Here is a 22,185-nt window from a genome sequence, read left to right on the forward strand (position 1 = left end):
AGTGCAGGATGGAGCCCATTAAGACATGCAAGGGAATTATTACATGCTACTACGGCTTTAAATATAGCAAACGTATCATCCATTTACGGAAATATGCAAATCTCCTAATTAGGTATCATTCCACCAAAGATACGTTTCTCATGGAACCCAACAAAGATGTTTGTGAGAGCTGGGCCTGGAGGCAAACCCTTGGCAACACCATCTATTTGGGGATACATTGAGACGTTAAAAATGAACTGAACTGTGCGAGCTGATGAGTTCATAAGCTAAATGATTACTGATTCATGCAATGGTGTTGGGTCTAGATTGCCATGATATAGTGCTGCAGTGCAAATACCTATGGCTTCCTTAACTGGAACATTGGTGAATATGCCAGCAATGTCAAATGGGCACATGGACACAGCATTGCTATCGATATGCAAGTCCTGTATGGCCTTCACAAATGTGAAGGAATCCTTCACCATGTATGTGGAAAACTTGCTCAAAACTGGTTGTAACAATTTGCCGAACCATTTTGCCAATTCATGCTGTGCAGAGCTGGTCATAGAAAAGAAAAGGTATAAAGGCATATTATTTTTGTGTGTCTTGGGCAGCCCATACATACAGGGATGCAGCGAGCCACGAGCTTTCTCCTTAGAATGACTGTGTATTCGTAATTAGGGTCAAAAGACCGAAGTCCTAGGAGCCACAGTCAGCCTTGTGTTGGTTGTCCTCCAGTGGCCTTAACAATAACTATGGATACCCAGTTCTTGCACTTATGTTCTGACTGCAAGTATGGTGCCTTGACTGCCATGACCAGTGCACTGGGAGCATAGAGGCTTGTAGGGCTCATGCTGCCTCTGTGCAGCAGCCATCACCATTGATTGTTTGACCCTTCATCCATTCTGACATGCCTCGATAAGGATCAGATGCCAATTAAGACCATCTGCGCTGCAGCATCTAAACTTAATGGATTCTCACCTGAATGTGCACCATTAGGAAAGGAGCCAAGCTCGTTCATTGTGCATCAGGCCCCTCGAGTCCAGCACGCAGCTGATCCATGCTCTCCATGATTTGAGCAAGACAGTCATAGGGTGCCATTTAATCAGCCAGAAATTGCTGTGCTGGACTTCTCCCACACACCCAGAGATCCCTCCCCAATTATTTGTTTCCTAGCTTGTTTTTCAAACTGTGTCATTGTTAGGTGAGATCAAAAATGGTGCTGCTTACTTTCATCCATGAGACCAGCTTCCATCCTCCTCCTATCACCCATCAAGTTCCTCTCATCCTTCTCGGTACACACCACCTCCTAATTCCTGACACTATCCCTCCTGACACCATCCGGCCTCCCCTGTTACCCTTGGCCCCACCATTATCCATATGGATATTCCTGTTCTCCCCACTGAACACTTTAATGTTGAAGTCCCCATGCACTTTGTCAACCTGATCCGTCCCCTTTTCGAGGCCACATGCACCCTAACTTTTCAGTCCACCACCACCGTCCATTACCCCACCCCATGACTTTTCAGTTACTGACTTACAGGATGCAGATGCCTCCCCTGAATGTTACTGTGCTCTCTGCCTCACAATACCATGACTTAATACCCGAGGACCAAATTCCTTAGGTGACTGACCACGCCCTGCACATCATACTGTGCACGACTGTCACTGCCCAGAGGGGCCCTCCCCCACCCAAGACGGGACCAAGACAAGCGTGCTATGCAGAGCCCTGTAACATGTCTGTGCAGCCCAGGATAGTCTCTTCAATATATACAAACATGCAAACATGTGAATTCTGAGTAGGAATAGACCACTCACCCCCATGAGCCTATTCCACCATTCAATAAGATCATTGCTGATCTGATTTTAACTTAACATTCCTGCCTACCCCTGATAACCTTTCACCCCCTTGCTAATCAAGAATCTATCTACCTCTGCCTTAAAGATATTCAAAGACTCTGCCTCAACCACCCTTTGAGGAAGAGAATTCCAAAGTCTCACAACCCTCTGAGAGAAAGAAATTCTCCTCATCACTGCCCTAAATGAGCCACCCCTTATTTTTAAACAGTGACCCCTAGTTCTAGATTCTCCCACAAGATTCTCTCCATATCCATTGTGTCAAGACCCCTCTGGATCTGAAATCTTTCAATCAAGTCACCTCTTAGTCTTCTAAACACCAGCAAATACAAGCCTAGCCAGTCTAGCCTTTCCTCATAAGACAATTTGCCCATTCCAAGTATTAATCCAGTAAACCTTCTCTGAACTGCTTCTAATGCATTTTCATATTTCCTTAAATAAGGAGACCAATAATGTAAGGAGACCAATACACAGTACTCCAGATGTGGTATCACATAGGTGCCCTATATAAGCCCTGACAGCGTGGCCTCAGCCCAGGACAATCTCTTACTCATCTTGCACAGCCTTACAACCCTTGCCCCAGGACACTCTTTCACTAATCCACTCTGTTCCTTGACCACCTCTTTGTCCTGCCTCTGTCTCCTCCCTCCCCTCTCAAGTTCCACACACCCCCCCAGTCTTGCCTCCATCTCTTCTCTTGTGTTCCACACACACACCCACTTCTCCTGCATCCATCCCGCCCCTCCACTCTCATGTTCCTCACACATCCCCTCAGTCCTGCCTCCATCTCCCTCCTCCCCTCTCTTATTCCATATCCCCCCAATCCCCAGTCCTGCCTCCAACTCACCCCTTGTGTTTCATACCACCCCCCAGTCTTGCCTCCATCCTTCCCCCTTGCTGCTGGTCTTTCCTCCCATGCCCAGCTTTGCCATAGCTTGCGATACGGCACCCGATATTTCTCAGCAATGCTCTTAAAGGAAGACGAAAGCAGTATCTACTGACCTCCAAGTCGTTGATGAAGTGAAGCTCGCCAGGTGCATGCCATTTATATACAGTCGGGAAACAGATCATTCTAATTATCCGCTGGTGGGGCATTTAATTTGGAAGGGGTCCATAATTCCGGTGAGTTGCCCTTACAATGAGGATTCATGAGATGCAAATGAATGCAAATGTGGTTCCTGACATAGATCAGCGGGAAACTCGACCCTCCTTTAACCTGCCATCAAAATCAGGAGAATGAAATTCCAAACTAATTTCCTGCAGGTGGGAAACTGACTTTTTCAATCATGCCAAATTGAGTGCCCCCGCTCGATATGATTCCTGCCACTGGCGGGAGCGGAAAATTCTGCCCAGAGGCTTATTCAAAGTTGTCACTGATTGGGAGGACTTCCAAAGAAAATCCTGGCCTTGATGTTCAAGGATCCTTTTTATGTCCATCAGTTTGAGGTCGTCTTATTTTGTGGGAAAGTAAATATAATGATCCCATGAAAATAAGGAGTTATAACTCTGGCAACAGCGTATTGAAGGCAACAATATAGGTTGTATGAAGACACATCATTACATCACTAGCAAGGTGATATCATTATACCAAGTGTATTCTATAGCTCTTCATTGCATCAAGGAGCAAAATTTGTTTTAAAAAAAAGTTGTTTACTTCAAAAATCACTTGGAACTTTTGAGGAATTGTGAAACAACCTGCCAGGAATGCAGCAATTAGTTCTGATAATCTTATTTTTTGAAACTGCATAGATTGTCATGTGTATGGAACTGGGTTCTGGATAAAATAGAAGTGAAACCATTTGTTCAACAAGTAGCTACTGGCATTCTGACTCCAGAGACTTTGGGACCGTTATATCTGTATAGCTACAAGTACCGTACCATTAATTAACATTTTCAGTTTACACTTGGTTGGTTTTAAAAGTAACTCAAAATTGGAAGGTGACAAAGCCAATATCTTTTATTATGTTAGTCTCACATAATTATAGTCCAGAAAAAGAATTTCCCAATCAACAACTGTAAATTATTTCTTGTTAAACCTTCAATAATGATAATCATAGTTATTAATCATCTTGTGCAAATATCATCACACTACCATGCCCCCCCACTGTACCACTGAAGTCACTGTTGACAGATTCGAACAGACTTGAAACTGAATAAAGCTGAATTTATAATGGCACCATTTTAATTCAAAATCTTGGAGCCTAGGTTCTATGAGCCAGCTCCTAGGGTATACACTGCTACATCTGACTCCATTCCCTAGTGGTAGACTGATTGACCTGGTGTTTGAGACCATGGGAAGAATTTTGGGTTTTGGGTTGGATCTGCAATGTTGAGGTCAAGTGCAGATTGCAACCCTGCAAGCTGTGGGGAACAGTAACCCGATGGTTTTGCCTTGACTAACCAATTAATGTCCCGAGGGAATGCTTGCTGTCCAATTAAGGATGGTGAGGAGACTCTTGAAGCTGAAGGGATGTCCTCCAGCAAGGAAAGTGCTGCAGCCTGCTACTGCAGGTAAAGAAGAGAGAAGGTGCCTCTGTTTTGAGGTGCCCTCTTAGCAACTTTAAAAACTTTTGAATTAAAAAAATGGCCACAGCTGATGGGCCGCCATCATGGAGGGAAAACCACTCCACAGGACAGCCTATAACCACAGCCATGACCAGGTAGGAAATGGGGGGACAGGGCAGGGGTGGGCTCAAAGTCTGCCTGTAGTACGGGCTTTAGTAGAGTGCTGTCAGGAGGCTGCTTCCAGATAGCTGCCATGCTGTCGATTCTGCAGTGGGTCCGCAGCCTGATTTCAAAATTCTGATCCACGGCCTTAATTGGTTTTAAGGTTAAGCTTACCAGTGGGTAGCCATTCTGCCCTGATCCAGTCTCCACTAAAATGGCTCAGGGGCAGGATGGTGCCATCAAGCTGGTATGCAAGGCAATGGTGAAAAAATAAGTGCCCACCTGCCTCCGTTCTTGCTCTCATATTGGGTGAAAATTCTGTCCCATGAGAATTGGCTCACTCAATCTGGCTCACCCAGCCAGAGTGAGCGTGGGTATTGGCAATTTGGTGCACAGTGGGAATTCGGTGCAGAGGGGAAGAGGTGCTCTTTGCATTTTTTTCTTTGCTATCCAACTTCTTAAATCTTCAGAAAGTGGTCTTGCCCTGCTGCAGCAGTAGAGGCTACAAGGGAGAGAAAAACTGGTAAGTAGTGGGTAAGGTCAGGTAAGTATTTACTATTTTTATCGCTTATAGTTTAAGGTCTTTCTGTGGTTTATAGTTTGTATATTCTGTAGTAACGAGGATCAGGAAAGAAGGGCCCTAGAGTAATTGATTTAAAAGATTTAATTTAAAAGGATAAGTCATGGCAGGAGAGCTCAAAGACGTGGTGTGCTCCCCGTGCTCCATGTGGGAAGCCGGGAACATTTCCAGTGCCCAGGACCAGCATGTGTGCAGGAAGTGTGTCCAGCTGCAGCTCCTGGAAGCTCGGGTTTCAGAGCTGGAACAGCGGCTGAGGACACTGTGGAGCATCCGCGAGTCTGAGAGCATCGTGGATAGCATGTTTAGAGAGGTGCTCACACCGCAGCTGAAGGGACTTGAGGAAAGAAGGGAATGGGTGCCCACCAGGCAGTCCAAGAGAAACAGGCAGGTAGTTCAGGAGTACCCTGGGGTCCCGCTCACAAATCGGTATTCCATTTTGGAGCTTGATCAGAGCGCTGGTTCCTCCAGGGAGTGCATACAGAGCCAAGCTTCTGGCACCACAAGCAGCCTATCTGTACAGGATGGGAGAAAGAGAGGAAGAGCAATAGTAATAGGGGATTCTAAAGTCAGGGGAACAGATAGGTGCTACTGTGGCCGTCAACGTGACTCCAGGATGGTGTGTTGCCTCCCTGGTGCCAAGGTCCGGGATGTCACTGAATGGCTACAGGGCATCCTGAAGGGGGAGGGTGATAAGGCAGAGGTCATGGTACATGTTGGTACCAATGACATAGGTAGAAAGAGGGATGAGGTCTTGCATCAAGAATTCAGGGAGTTAGGCAGTAAACTAAAAAGCAGGACCTCTCGGGTTGTAATCTCTGGATTACTCCCAGTGCCAGTGAGCACAGAAATAGGAGAATAGCGCAGATGAATACATGGCTTAAGAGTTGGTGCAGGAGGGAGGGTTTTAGATTCCTGGATCACTGGGACTGTTTCTGGGGAAGTTGGGACCTGTACAAGCGGGACAGTCTACATCTGAACCAGAGCGGGACTAACATCCTAGTGGGCGGGTTTGCTAGTGTTGTTGGGAGGAGTTTAAACTAACTCGACAGAATGGGACACAGAATGTTAGCAGAGTAGGGACACACCATAATACAGTAAAACAATCAAGTCAGAGGGAGTACAGCTGCAATAAGCTTCAAGGGAGTAAGGCAAGGCTGGATGGCCTCTAATGCCAGGAGTATTACAAGTAAAACGGATGAGTTAAGGGTGAGGATTGATATGTGGAATTGTGAAACAGTAGCCATCACAGAGACGTTGAGGGAGGGGCAGGAGACTGTGAGGTTCTTGAGCAAATTGATATAGGGAGTGACAAGGTATTGGAGGTGTTGGCAGGCTTAAAAGTGGACAAATCTCCAGGTCCAGATGATTTGTGTCCCAGACCGCAGAGGGAGGCAGGGGAGGAGATCGCAGGGGCTCTGACCCAAATTTTTAATTCCTCTCTGGCCACGGGGGAGGTGCCAGAGGACTGGAGAACAGCTAATGTGGTTCTGCTATTTAAGAAGATTTGTCGAGATAAGCCAGGGAACTACAGACCAGTGAGTCTCACATCAGTGGTAGGGAAACTATTGGAGAAAATTCTGAGGGAGAGAATCTATCTCCACTTGAAGAGGCAAGGTTTGATCAGGGATAGTCAGCATGGCTTTGTCAGAGGGAGATCATGCCTAACAAATTTGATTGAATTTTTTGAGGAGGTGACCAGGTGCGTAGATGAGGGTAGTGTAGTTGATGTAGTTTATATGGATTTCAGCAAAGCCTTTGACAAGGTCCCACATGGGAGACTTATAAAGAAGGCAAATGTAGATGGGATGCAGGGTAATTTGATAAGGTGGATTCAAAATTGGCTTAGTTGTAGGAGACAGAGGGTTATGGCAGAAGGCTGCTTTAGTGACTGGAAGCCAGTGGCCAGTGGCGTACCACAGGGATCTGTGCTGGGTCCCCTATTATTCATCATTTATATAAATGACATAGATGACTATGTGGGGGGTAAGATTAGTAAGTTTGCAGATGACACAAAGATTGGCCAGGTGGTTAACAGTGAAGTTGAATGTCTTGGGCTACAGGAAGATATGGGCGGGATGGTCAAATGGGCAGATAAGTGGCAGATGGAATTTAACCCTGAGAAGTGTGAGGTGATACACTTTGGTAGGAGTAACTTGACAAGGAAATATTCAATGAACGGCATGACACTAGGAAGCTCTGAGGAACAAAGGGACCTTAGCATGCGTGTCCATAGATCTCTGAAGGCGGAGGGGCATGTTAGTGGGGGGGGGGGGGTAGAAAAGGCATATGGAACACTTGCCTTTCTGAATCGAGGCATAGATTACAAAAGTAGGGAGGTCATGTTGGAATTGTATAGAACCTTGGCGAGGCCACAGCTGGAGTACTGTGTGCAGTTCTGGTCGCCATATTCTTGGAAGGATGTGATTGCACTGGAGGGGGTGCAGAGGAGATTCACCAGGATGTTGCCTGGGATGAAACATTTAAGTTATGAAGGGAGGTTGAATAGACTTGGATTGTTTTCGTTGGAGCAGAGAAGACTGAGGGGTGACCTGATTGAGGTGTACAAGTTTATGAGGGGCATGGACAGGGTGGATAGGGAGCAGCTGTTCCCCTTAGTTGAAGGGTCAGTCACGAGGGGACACAAGTTCAAGGTGAGGGGCAGGAGGTTTAGGGGGGATATGAGGAAAAATCTTTTTACCCAGAGGGTGGTGACGGTTTGGAGTGCGCTGCCTGGGAGGGTGGTGGAGGCGGGTTGCCTCATGTCCTTTAAAAAGTACCTGGATGAGCACGTGGCACGTTATAACATTCAAGGCTATAGGCCAAGTGCTGGTAAATGGGATTAGGTAGGTAGGTGAGGTGTTTCTCGCGTGTCGGTGCAGACTCAATGAGCCGAAGGGCCTCTTCTGCACTGTGTGATTCTGTGATTCTATGAGAAACAGAGACAATTAAATAACACCAATATAAAAATCACATTAAACCTCCATGTAAAATGACCATACAATTTTGTAACTGATAGCAAAAATGAGGGTATGGTTTCAAACTTTCAGTCTGAAACGTTGGTTCAATTAGATCACTGCCAGGTAGCTATTATGCTACATTTAACTATTATATTGATCAGGCTTAATAGTACAGTAGTTGCAAAGCAATTTTAATGGCTAATTCATTATGAAACAGGCACAAGACTCTAGATAATTAATCATTTTAGCTCAAAGGTTACAGAGATCAGCAATTCTATTGGTAACAGTTTGCATTAGGGCGGCATTCTGTCACTGAAAACAGGCGTCAATGATTAGTAGATTTTTTTAAATGCTAATAAAATTTCTTCAGTGATTGTCTTTAGACTCTTGTCATTTTACAACTTTGTTGATTTTGGTTTATTCTTTGGTGCCAATTAATTCTGAACCTTGAGATATTTGAAGGGTAAGTTTTATGAACATTTATAAATGCATGAAGCACATTTGAGAAATGCATGATTTTCAACGGATAGGAAAGGTTTGGACAAATGTCAAACGCATTCGCTGTTCTGAGCTGCAGGTTGTTATTTAATCATGAATCTGTACATTTCATTATGGGTTATGTAAAAAATGTTGATATAGAGTTTAGCCAAAACTTGGCTTAGAGTTTTTAAAAAATTCTTGAATAGTGCCAAAAGACAGAGCAAGATCATAATACTAACAACCTTGACAACAACTAAAATGATCAACTATTTGGCACATAATGCATCGAAAGGAATTCTACACTAGAAACATACTTGGCCTGAAAATCCAAGGCCCAGTGATCCAGGCACTGTTGCCAGGATTGCACCTGCTGGAGATCTCTGTCCTGACCCAGCTGAAGTATGTGGGGTCAGAAAGGTCGCCCGATTTGAATGACCCCAGTAGCTGCCTACACCAGTAGGAATGCATTTTCGGCGCCTGTCTCTGTATGAATAACATTAGTTAAATAACAAACATCTCAACAATTACATTTTTTCCTTCAAATCATTAAAATTGCCAGCTCACTTGTCTCCAACATGATGGTGCCATGGTGGTTTCCAGGTGCCTGCCTGTGTCTCTTTGTCTGTAGCTTCCTTTTATCATCTGAGCTTTGTTGCCCATTTATTTGCTTTATGAAAATGCTAAATTTTACATCTGCTGCTGCCTCTTCTTCTTGCATATGACATCTTGCGGCTTTGTCAGCCGAAGTCCATGTTGGACAGCCAAGTCACAGCACTTTGTGTTGTTAGGTGAATTACCTTGAATTTTGCAGCAAATTTTTGTCGGCCACATTCATTCACAATGTGGTGAGCAGTCTGATCCAGGTGATCACGGTCACATGTTGGGGTGTCCTTGCAAAAATTCTCGACAGTGAAAACTCTTGTACTGTACTATGACCTAATTGAGCAGTTCTATAGAAGAACAGTGTGATCCATGGATGTTCCTATGGAGCTGCTACTCCAGAAAGTTTGAGAATGGAGGATTGCTCTGTTTGGCATTCAAGAGCATCTGCCGACAGGAAAGCAGCACAGACCCTAGGAGGATATGGTATATAGAGTAAATTGAATCTCAACCAGCAAGAGGACCTGACATCAGGTGAGAACGATGTTTGCTGACCTGAAAATATCTGCCAAAATAAGGCTACCCACCAACACCTTATATCAAGAAGGAAAAAAGATGGATATTGCACCATGTTCCCTCACATTCTGTTAAGCATTGACTGAAGACACATGCAAAGCAGCAACACTACCTTGTAGCTCTGAATGTTTACCATTCCTCCAACAGGGCACAAATTACATCTGCATCACAAGGGGAAGACTACTTCCCCTTCTCAGCCATTCTTCTGCTGTTAATCCTTCTTCCTCATTCACTTGATGATTGCCTGATTGACATTCAACTCAAGTGCAACAGAGGAGGACATAGTTTGTTGCTAAGGATTATTTGAAGGAATGTAATTAAGCTTGTATTCTAACATGTTTTTCCCTTTTAAGTAGCTCCTCTCGTTTTTAATGTCTTTCTTAGTTGGTCATCATAGTGTTATATTCTCTAGCTGTATATTACAACTTGTTTCAATTTTCACTTTCGTTTCTGGCTAGGGGCTGAGAAATTGGATGATTTTGAAAATGGCTGACAGCCTGCTGAAAATGTGAGTCACAAAGGTTTCATATTAGTATTGTGTCTATAAATTGGAGAAATAGCCAGCTGAGAAAATGAAGGGACAGAAAGCTAAGATGGAGACCATATATTCAGGAAGAGACAATTACAGGGCAGGAAGGGATGGTGACTCAGAACCAGAAGAATAGACACAGGAAAAAACATAGGCAGGCAGAAAGACTTGTAAATAAACAGAAAGTCTGAAAGACATAACAGCAACAACTTGTATTCATATTGTGCCTTTGATCTAATAAAATGTCCCAAGGCACTTCATAGAGTGTAAAAAAGCAAAATTTGACAGAGTCACATAAGGAGATGTTAGGGTATTTTACCAACAGCTTGGTGAGAGAGGTAGGTTTTAGGAGTGTTTTAAAGGAGGAAAGAGTGGTGGAAAGGTGGAGTGGTTTAGGCAGGGAACTCTAGAATTTATAGTCTAGGAAGCTTGTTGTGAAACCATGCTTTATATTTAAAAAGTTTGACTTTACAGGCTGAAAATCCTAAGGGTTTTTTTTACAAGACCAAAGTCACATTCTAGTGACTTGCGGACATGGTCAAGGATCAGAGATGCACATTTGCATCTTTGTAACTACTACATTCCAAAAACCACCAAAATGGTGACAACCTGTGTGCAAAGCTGCATCAGAAACAATGGCCTTGAAAAAGGATACATGAGGGTCATTCCTATCCCATTAGCAAAGTGTCCTGACAATCACCTGGGTACTCAACTGGGTGGAGACAAATCCTTCAATTTAATCACTTGGACAATAGGACCCTGATTGAGAGAGGAATACCCAACTATAATCTAATCAAGCTACAATTGGAATGTACTAACCATTACCATATTTGGATCACTGGGCAGTTGAAGAGAAAAGAGCATGTGACAAGCCAACCCTTTGTGTGTTTTAAGCACCTGCTTTCTCTGCAGAACTAGACAAGCAACTGAGACGCTAAAGGAACAAGACCCTGAGAAGGTTCATTTTCCCTCTCCCTCTCTCTCTTTCTCCATCCAGAGTTTTTGAACATTGTCTGCAGATTTTGACTATCCAGGTGCCGCAGACACAGATTTTAAAAAGAACTCAACATTGTTGTCTCCAGAAGAACAGATGAATCATCTGCCTACAGCTTTGAAACGCCTTGACGCTGAAAGCAGCAGGACCGCTGGAATCAGCCTGAAGCCAACCAAGTCACCAGCCTTCAAGAGCCATATACCCTTTTAATTTGACTGGACTCTAAATTACTTCATCTATCCTCCCCACTCCGTAATCTATTTGTGTGTGTGTGTGAACTTTGAGTGTGTATATGTGAAAGTCAGAGCATTTTTTTATTATTTTACTTAGACTAAGCTAAGTACAATAATAGCCAGCCTCTTTTCTTTTTAAAAACTCAAGAAAACCTGTCTGATCGTGCCTGTTATGATAACAGCACGTAAATAGTTAAACACTCACTGAATTGCCAAGTATATCCTTTTAAAACAAAAAACCCATTGCGGTCAAATGAGGAAAGGGAAAAGAGGGGAGCCATCAGACCCCTCCTCACCTAATCTTAACACAGCTGGAGGTTCAGCCACTAATGGTGGAGTGATTAAAATCAGGGATGCTTAAGAGGTCAGATTCAGAGGATTGTGGAGTATTTTGGGGCTGGAGATTACAGAGATAGGGAAGGGCAAGGCCATGGATGGATTTGAGAACAAGGGTGAGAATTGTAAAATTGAAGTGTTGCTTAACCAGGTGCCAATGTAGGTCAGGGAGAACAGAAGTGATTGGTGAAAGGGACTTGGTGCAAGTAAGGACATTGGCTGCACAGTTTTGGATAGCCTCATGTTTACAGAGGGTAGAACGTTAGAGATCAGCCAGGAGGGTGTTGGAACATTCAAGTCTAGAGTTAACAAAGACATCGGCCGGAATTTTCCGTCCCCGTTAGCATCAGGCGTCATTGCGAGCGCGAGTGGACAATATGGCGAGAAGGCCAAAAATCAGTTACATGCCATCGTGAAAACAGTTTTGATCGTCCACTCCACCCATCAATGACGGGTCCCCTTTCCCACCGCCACATGTCAGAAACATCATTTTCATACATCTACATATAATATTAAGCCCTGCTCGCCGGAATCATCCCCTCACACTGGACCATCCGGGCACATCGGTGTGATTGCACGCAGACGTGTTTCACAACTGTACATAAGCGATGTGCACCTGGCGAGCTGCACTTTACTTGGGACTTTGAGGTTTGTTTGCCTACTTTTCTTTGGGCAGCACTTGTAGTCATTAGTGCCAGGCTTTGCAGACAGCACCACATCGCTTTTAGGGCAGTTCCCGGGCAAGCCAATGTCTACCAGACTAACCGTAAGGCGGGGGTGGCGTTTCAATGGCTGCAGGGCAAGGGCTGAACTGGGGAAGTGGGGTATCCCAGGGTGTGTGTTGGGGGGGGCACAAGTTGACCTGTGCAAGTGGCCTCAAGATGGTGAGGACTGAAGAGACAGTCTCTAGAGGAGATGAGGCCAGATAGAGATGTGAGGGTTTGTGTGAGCGAGTAAGTGGTGATGCCCCTTGATCTGGCAGTGAGTGAGATGCCAGTGAACATGTGATGGCCTTGTGAGTGTGTGAGTTTAGAGTGATTAAATGGTTGCCTTATCCTGGCAGCATGGATGAGATCAATCATCCATTTTCTGCACTGGATGGGTGACCTCTTGTGTGCAGCATTGGCACTGGCCACCTCTGCAACCACCTCCCAGGGCGGAGTGGTGAGAATGATAGGCCTGCTGCAGTCAGAGCAGGGGTAGGGCATTGCAGAGGGACTCCACGGTGTCCAGAAGGCATCCCAGGGATGCGTCACTGAACCGGAGGCTGCACTGTTCTTGGCTTTTGGGTCCGTCTTTACTGCTGCCTTCCTGGGCCGCAAGCATCGAGAAGTGTGCACACAGCTGCAGTTTAAATATGGTGCCCTGCATGAGGAAGCTGCGAAGTAATGGCATGGCGAGAAAGTCGGAGTCCGCCTGCCAGCGAGATGGCATGTTTCCTGTGGCTGCATAATTAATGAGGCGGGAATGGGATGATACAAAGCGAAAAGCTGCCATTGTGGCCAGCGGGTAAAACATCCCTTTTCACGCCCACTACCGCACTTAGTGCAATCTGGGACGATTCCGCCCATCATGAAGAGGGTTTTAGCAGCAGATGAGCTGAGGCAGTGGTGGAGTCAGGCAATGTCACAGAGGCAGAAATAGATGATCTTAGTAATGTGGTGGAAGGTATATGGTGGAAGCTCATCTCAAATATGACACTAGGGCTGCGAATATGTGAACGTGAACACAAACATGAGATCGGGAGACATGCAGAGAGCCAGTTCTAGGCAGACAAAGGTAGATTTTCAGGGGTAGATTTTCAACTTGCAACCTTGGTGTAAAGCTGATGATGTAGATTGGCCACTCCTGTTACACAAATCACTTGATTCGCATTTCCTATTGGACCCACCACATCTAGACATTCCAGTAAAGGTTTCTGGCCTTCAGGGGAGCTCACAATAGGCCTAAACTGTGAATGTCCAAGAACGCCCCACTGAAATGTTCCCTTTTGCAGAGAGGACAGGCAGACGATCAATACATGGAGCTTCTGACTGTAATTTAAAGATCTGGAGGGAGTTAAACTGGCTAACCCCTGGAAACTCTTTCGAGTTATCAACAGTCACAGATTGCAACTCTTTTTGAGTACAATCACAGTTCTTGGTTTCCGGGAGTGGGACATGAACCCACAACCCTCTGATTAATTGGATTTGGGGATCAAGGTATGTAATTAACACATGCCAATTCACTGCATTGCAGGCAGTGTGTCAAATCCATGTTGCAAGCTGTTTTAAATGATTTGTATGTGTAACCAGCATTCCCTGCACTGAGCATTTGCTGTCTCATCAGCGGAGGCCTGATATTTTTAGTGGCTAATTCTATTTAAAGGCAGTCTGCACTTCTTATAGGGGCAGTGCTTTGTGGCTGAAAGAAATGATGGGAGCTTTTTGAATCATGAATCTGGACTGTGATGACAAGAGGAATGGCTGAACTTGTGAGAGCACAAATACCAAAGTTTTCAGATGACGTACTGGAGGTCTTGATGGAAGACAGAGGAAGGAGGCGAGAAACCCTTGTCTCTGTAGGAGAGTGCAGGAGCCCTTGAAACATATACTCAGGAGGCAGTGGGAAGAAATTGTGGTAGAGCTCAATACCAGGGGTGTTATTCCAAGAACTTAGATGCAATGCAGGAAGAAGTTTAATGATCTGACGTAAATTGTCAAGCTGAGCGAGTTTACCTATCTTACCAACTGCACCACTAAACTCATCCACTACCCATCATCCACCTACCAATAATCTTTTTAAAAATTATTCTTTTATGAGATGTGAGTATTGCTGGCAAGGTCAGCATTGTTGCCCACCCCTAATTGCCCTTGAGAAGATAGTGATGAGCCACCTTCTTGAACCACTGCAGTCTATCTGGTGTAGGTATGTCCATTTTATTGTTAGGAAGGGAGTTCAAGATTTCTTTATCCTATGATAAATAAATCATAGGATAATTGATTTATCCTGAAGTAACAGTGACAAAATTCCAAGTGTGTGGCTTGGAGGGTGTAATGACTTGACAGACCAGACAGGTTTCAACAAGAAACAGATGACCTTTATTACAGAGAGATTTTCAGATGCTACATGCTCGATCAGGACCCTTGTCAGGAAGCCACGCCCCCTGGATTATCCATGCTTAGGGCTCATTGGTCAGAGCCTCCAAAAACATCATGTGACCCCTGATAGACAGCAGGAGAGGCTATGCCTTCAGTTACTATAGAGGGGATCTTTCAGGTGGTAGTATTCCCATGCGTCTGCTGCCATTGTTCTTTTAGGTGGTAGAGGTTGCAGGTTTGGAAGGTGCTGTCTAAGGATCTTTGGTGAGTTGCTACAGTGCACCATGTAGATGGTACACGCTGCTGTCACTGTACACTGATGTAGAGGGTGTTTAAGGAGGTGGATGGGGTCCTGATCTCGGGGCCTGCTTTGTCCTGGATGGTGTCAACTTGAGTGTTGTTGGAGCTGCACTCATCCAGGCAAGTGGAGAATATTCCATCACACTCCTGACTTATGCCTTGTAGATGGTACACAGGATTTGGGGAGTCAGGAGATGCATTACACACTGTAGGATTCCCAGCCTCTGACCTGCTCCTGTAGCCATGGTATTTATATGTTTGGTCCAGTTCAGTTTCTAGGTCTCTCTTAAGTTACGAATATCTTGTAACCTGTATTCCTAAAACCAAATTTTAAAGTATAGTTGTCTTAAAAGGATAACTTTTTAGCCAGACATGTATATGTGCCCAGTACTTGATGTGATTCTGCTTCTCTGTCTGTTTTAGTAATAGCTATAGGGAATATGAAGAATCGTATCTATAGTACAACAACTGAGATGGTTTTAATATTCTTCAAATATGTACTTAGATGTGAAGTTAGTGAGAGAAAATCTATTTTCATAGCTTTGTTTCAAACAAAAAATATGAGATCAATAATAGAATAAGCGGGCACAGATTTAAGGCAATTGGTAAAAGGAGCAATGGAGATAAGAGGAGAAACTTTTTCACACAGCGAGTGGTTAAGATCTGGAACGTGCTGGCTGATAGTATGGTGGAAGCAGGTTTAAACGAGGCATTCAAGAGGGAATTGGATTATTAACTGAAAAGGAAGAATATGTAGGGCTATGTGGAGAAGGTAGGTGATTTGCTCATTTAGAGAGTCAGCACAGACACAACAGGCCAAGCAGCCTCCTTCTGTGCTGTAACAGTTCTGTGATTCTGAGAGCACTACCTTTAGATTGTTGGAACACTCATTGCATCTTTTTTCCTTTATTCTTTTATGGGATGTGGGCATTGCTGGCAAGGTCAGCATTTGCTACCCATCCCTAATTGCCCTGCCACACCATTTCAGAGGGCAGTTAAGAGTCAGCCACATTGCTGTGGGTCTGCAGTCCCATGTAGGTCAGACCAAGTAAGGAAGGACATTTTTTTTTCTCTTGGAGCGTCGAGACAGATGATCACCAGCAGCTCCAAGAAACAAAAATTGTGCTTCTGAAATCTCTTGATATCGATTCCGCAAGTATAAAGCGCAGGCGCCTCATCCATATGCCATTAGTGAACCAGATGAGTCTATATAATAATTGACAATGGTTTCAGGGTCACTATTACTAAGACTATCTTTTCAATTCCAGATTACTAATTGAATTTAAATTCCACCAGCTGCCATGGGGGATTTTAACCCATATCCCCAAATCATTAGCCTGGGCCTCTGGATTATTAGTCCACTAGTTACCACTATGCCACCATCTCCCCCACCCCGATTAAGCATTTAATTACTTAACCTGTAGAGATTAGGGAGTTATTTCAAACTCTTGCTTCACATTGTTGCCTGTAGTAAAAGGTCACGTACTCTCATATTGCTGGTCGAATTATTTATTCAGGAAGCAAAGTTCTCTTACAGCAAACAAGTGCACCCAGCTATTGAAATCACACACTTGAAGGTTAAATCAAGAACCATGGATTATTGGGTCCTAATGTAAGTGGTATTATTATACATGCTGCAACAAAAAGCTCGTGAAAGGTCCACTTTAGTCGTAATACAGAGGATAATAGCTTTTCAATTTTCCCAATCTTATTCCCAATAAACTTGGCAAAGTTTCATAATATTTTATTAACTTCCTCCCCAGTAAAATCAACAACAAGATTTTCAGAGCCAGCACATTTCCAAGCACAATCCGATTGAGTACATTCCTTTACACTAACCTTTCACAATCAGCACCTATTAGATCATTGCCCTGAGGTCCATTTGGAGTGGAGGTGATGCAATATCAGGTGGTAAAACAAGGAGGAGATTTCACTGCAGCAACCAGTGGCATTTTAATGCAGCCACTGTTACTTACAGGTTTGACATTGAATTTATGGCAGCGGGCAGGATGCAGAACTGTAGGTCACAATCTTAACTAGAGTACTTAAAGGACCAATCCAAAGGTGGAATTAGGAGGAGTTGGCAGTTTTCACAAAGAGAGGGAGAAGTTTCATCAAGGATTCAGGACAGTCAAAGGCCCCCTGAATTTAACAATGCTTTGCTTCATGTATTGCACTGGTCAGTGAGGACTCTAGAATACTCTTTCCCAGTGTCAGGCCCAGTACAGGTATATCATGTTATGAACTTTCAGTAAATATTTTTAGAAATTGGACACAAACAAGCCTTTAAGATGGCTTCTGTAAATCTTGTGACCAATGGCATTTGATACTACAGATAGCATCAAGTCTCCGGCAAATACCTATTTAAATATGGACATAGGTGAGGATACCACATAGCTATTTGTGGAATTCAGACACCTCAGTGTTTAAAGATGGGCCAACACCTAAAGAGAATGCAGCTTCTAGACTGCCTAACTCCATGTTTCATACTGGACAAAAGGGAAGATTGAAACTCAATGGCAACTGTTAACTTCACATTGAATCATAATAGCACCCCCTGCCATCCAAACCAGACTGGGTGGGCGTCAGAAGTGTTAACTCAGCAATCATGTAATTGAAGCTGGTTTCAGGGACTGCACCCTTTTTACCCCAGGACCCAGCAGATCCATCAGAACTATCAGTCATCAGCCAGGCTGAGAACCAGACTCGTAAACTAGCTGCAAGTCATCAAGCAGCCAAAGTACTTAACTTGTTCTAGTTTCAAAGTTCACCTGAGAACCAAGTCCTAGATATTCGATTACAAGAAACCTTGCAACATGCTGTGAACCCTTTGCTTTACAAGATCCTCACTTCAACTTTACATCATTGAATCCATTCAAGAAACCACAGGTCTGCCACGTGGGAGACCGGAAATCATAAATCAGAGACTAAATTATCTCTAGTCTGTAAAAAATGCACTATCTTTAACCGTATCCAAACTTGTGTGTGTACATATGTGTGCATGAGACTGAGTGTGTGTCATTGTGTTAATTCAGGATAATGTATGAGAATAAATAATGTTCTTTATTTTAAAATCACAAAAGCTTGCTGCTGAATAATTTAGTTGGAATATACACACCAAGGGCAAGAAAAGACACATCCCTTTCCATATAAAACATACTGATTATAGGAAATAAGAGAACAAATACATTCTGTTTGTGATACCAGCATCAGGAGGAAGAAACCTGGTGCTGCAACAAGGAAGGTGAGTCTAGAGGTGGCTGAGGATTTCCCCAGCAGAAGAACTGTATCACGCTTCTGGAATAAGTGTAGAAGCACTTTAAGGACCTAACCAGGCCAGGAAAGGTGAGTACAATTGTGCAAGCGGCGAAGAGCAGTGGGAAACCAGGGGATTGGGAAGCCTACAAAGACCAACAGAGGACAACTAAAAAAAAAATGAGGGAGAAGATTAAATGAGGGTAAACTAGCCAGTAATATAAAAGAAGATTGCAAGAGTTTTTTTAGATATATAAAAGGTAAGAGAGAGGTAAAAGTGCTGCTGGAAAATGACACTGGAGAGGTAGTAGTGGGGAACAAAGAAATGGCGGAGGAACTGAATAGGTACTTTGCGTCAGTCTTCACGGTGGAAGACACGAGTGACATCCCCAAAGTTCAAGAGAGTCGGGGGGCAGAGGTGAATATGGTGGCCATTATCAAGGAGAAGGTGCTAGGAAAACTGAAAGGTCTGAAGGTGGATAAATCACCTGGACCAGATGGATTACACCCCAGAGTTCTGAAGGAGATAGCTGAAGAGATAGTGGTGATCTTTCAGGAATCACTGGAGTCAGGGAGAGTCCCAGAGGACTGGAAAATCGCTAATGTAACCCCCTGTTTAAGAAGGGAGTGAGGCAAAAGACGGGAAATTACAGGCCGATTTACCTGACCTCGGTCGTTGGTAAGATTTTAGAGTCCATTATTAAGGATGAGATTTCAGAATACTTGGAAGTGCATGATAAAATAGGGCAAAGTCAGCATGGTTTCATCAAGGGGAGGTCATGCCTGACAAATCTGTTAGAATTCTTTGAGTAGGTTAGACAAAGGAGAGTCAATGGATGTTATCTACTTGGACTTCCAGAAGGCCTTTGACAAGATGCCGCACAGGAGGCAGCTCATTAAGATAAGAGCCCATGGTGTTAGAGGCAAGGTACTAGCATGGATAGAAGATTGGCTGTCTGGCAGGAGGCAGAGAGTGGGGATAAGGGGGTCCTTCTCAGGATGGCGGCCGGTGACTAGTGGAGTTCTGCAGGGGTCAGTGTTGGGACCACAACTTTTCACTGTACATTAATGATCTAGATAAAGGAACTGAGGGCATCCTGGCTAAGTTTGCAGATGATACAAAGATAGGTGGAGGGACAGGTAGTGGGGAGGAGGCGGGGAGGCTGCAGAAGGATTTAGACAGGTTAAGAGAATGGGCAAAGAAGTGGCAGTTGGAATACAACGTGGGGAAGTGTGAGGTCATGCACTTTGGTAGGAAGAATAGAGGCATAGACTATTTTCTAAATGGGGAGAGAATTCAGAAATCTGGAGTGCAAAGGGACTTGGAAGCCCTAGTCCAGGATTCTCTTAAGGTTAACTTGCAGGTTGAGTCGGTATTTAGGAAGGCAAATGCAATGTTGGCATTTATTTCGAGAGAACTAGAATATAAAAGTAGGGATGTGCTGCTGAGGCTTTATAAGGCTCTGGTCAGACCACATTTAGAATATTGTGAGCAATTTTGGGCCCCGTATCTCAGGAAGGATGTTCTGGCCCTGGAGAGGGTCCAGAGGAGGTTCACGAGAATGATCCCAGGAATGAAAGGCTTAACATATGAGGAATGTTTGAGGACTCTGGACCTATACTCAATGGAGTTTAGAAGGATGAGGGGGGATCTGATTGAAACTTACAGAATACTGAAAGGTCTGGATAGAGTGGATGTGGGGAAGATGTTTCCATTAGTAGGAGAGACTAGGACCCGAGAGCACAGCCTCAGAGTAAAGGGAAGACCTTCTGGAACAGAGATGAGGAGAAACTTCTTTAGCCAGAGAGTGGTGAATCTATGGAATTCATTGCCACAGAAGGCTGTGGAGGCCAGGTCATTGAGTGTATTTAAGACCGAGATGGATAGGTTCTTGATTGGTAAGGGGATCAAAGGTTACGGGGAGAAGGCGGGAGAATGGGGTTGAGAAACTTATCAGCTTTCAGCTATCAGATTGAATGACGGAGCAGACTCGATGGGCTGAATGGCCTAATTTCTGCTCCTATGTCTTATGGTCTTATCACCTATATCTTGCTATGTACATCAATTCAAATCTTACATTGCCTTCTCAAACTACTCAATCACATTAACCTCACACCCACTTGCCTTACAAGTGCACCCATCATTCTCTTTCTCTGCACTTCCTAAGATCCCCAACTGCCCATCCACCACTGACATGTACCTTCATCCTAATGCAACTTAATGCCTCTCCCTGATGGTCAACCTCACCAAATGCACTGCATCCTTTATGTAAACACATTTTATAAATAAAATTAGATGAGTACATGAGAGAAATGGAAATAGAAAGATATGCTGAACGGCATGGGAGTAGATGGAATGGGAGGAGATTTGTGTTGAGTTGAAGCACCAGCATAGACTAGTTGGGTTGAATGGCCTGTTTCTGCACTATGTATTGTGTGTAGTTTATGCCAAGTATCAGCCAGTACCCATCCCAAGCAAATCACTTCCACCAAACCCTCATCACGTTGTAATGCCATGTGATTACAATCACTTATAGATCTGTTCATACCCCCATTGCAGGATAGGAGAGCACAACACCCAAGTGAGTGGGAGAGGACCAGAGTTAGTCCTTTATAGATTGAGTGATTGCCAACTTGGTAGGAGGAACTGTTGGAGATGAGTGGTCTTTGAGTTCCTGACCCACAGAGCTGGAAAGATTTGGACCTCCAGTTACCTGCTGACACAATTAAATAGCATCAACCCACATATCATATAACACTCAATCTTGCTGCCTTGATTTCAAGACAACAAGAAGTATGGTCATCTCCATAATGTTGAGTTGCAACATTCTTACCTTGTCAGGTCTAACTTGTATCTTTTCTCCGCCAGGGCTTTCTTCTTACCTCTGCCTGCAGGTCCAAAGAGGAAACTTGGACTACCGTTAAGATGAATGCATCATGGCAGTTCCCTGAGAGCATGGCACAACTACATGAACCTTTTTCTTGTGGTTGTACATCAGTTCAACATTAATAAATGAAATTTCTTGTGGTTCCTGAATGCTCCTGGTTGTTCTGGGTGGTGCCGCAATTACCAACCGGGAGTGCAATTGATGATGCCCTGCGCCTGTGAGAAATGTGCCAGAGACACAATTGTTGCACACTAACAAATTCTACTCACTCCGTCTGTCAGAGCATTTTATATGTAACATATATTGCAGTTCAAATATCAACAGTGGTATTTGATGAGATATAATTACAGCCTAGCCTTAATTCAAAGTCAAGGCAATTGTTTAGCATTATGTTCTTATTTAAATTGTTGGACAATCCAATTTGTTTAGCGCACTTACAAACGTTGATTTATCAGAAGCAGGTGGTATTTCATTTCCTGTAATCTCTGGAAATATTCTGCACCAATGCACCATTATACAAATTGTTCACATGATCAGCTTGAACCAGACAGATAAAAGCATTGTTTATGCACTCCGTACCAGGAACCAATTGATATTTTCATTCTAATTTTAATACCTTAATATACATTTGAAAACCACATCCTGGTAGTTATGCCAAGATCATCATTTGTCATGAATATTGTCTGATCAACAACCATACAGACCTGATCTTAGGCTTTGTGAACATCATTATTTACCTCTTTTTGAGGCCACCTTGGCTTGATTGCTCATTGCAAACAAAGCTATCAATTAATCAAATCTGTCATCTTTTGTGAAAAACCAAAAATAACTAAGAACTTCCCTTCGATGAAGGAAATAACCAGCCAGTGGTCTG

At 43.9% G+C, this 22,185-nt stretch overlaps 1 long non-coding RNA gene and 1 pseudogene across 1 annotated transcript; one reads left to right on the top strand and one right to left on the bottom strand.

Moving 5' to 3' along the window:
* The first annotated feature begins 13,969 nt into the window (after positions 1–13,969).
* LOC144682532 (uncharacterized) lies at positions 13,970–21,376 on the top strand. The gene is made up of 3 exons (XR_013577070.1): positions 13,970–13,989; positions 18,376–18,513; positions 21,293–21,376. It is a non-coding gene; the product is annotated as an uncharacterized LOC144682532 (long non-coding RNA).
* Positions 16,243–16,426, bottom strand: LOC144688904 (U11 spliceosomal RNA; annotated as a pseudogene).
* Positions 21,377–22,185: the final 809 nt, after the last annotated feature.

This window comes from Cetorhinus maximus, chromosome 1 (assembly GCF_964194155.1).
Source record: "Cetorhinus maximus chromosome 1, sCetMax3.hap1.1, whole genome shotgun sequence".
Classification (NCBI taxonomy): Eukaryota; Metazoa; Chordata; class Chondrichthyes; order Lamniformes; family Cetorhinidae; genus Cetorhinus; species Cetorhinus maximus.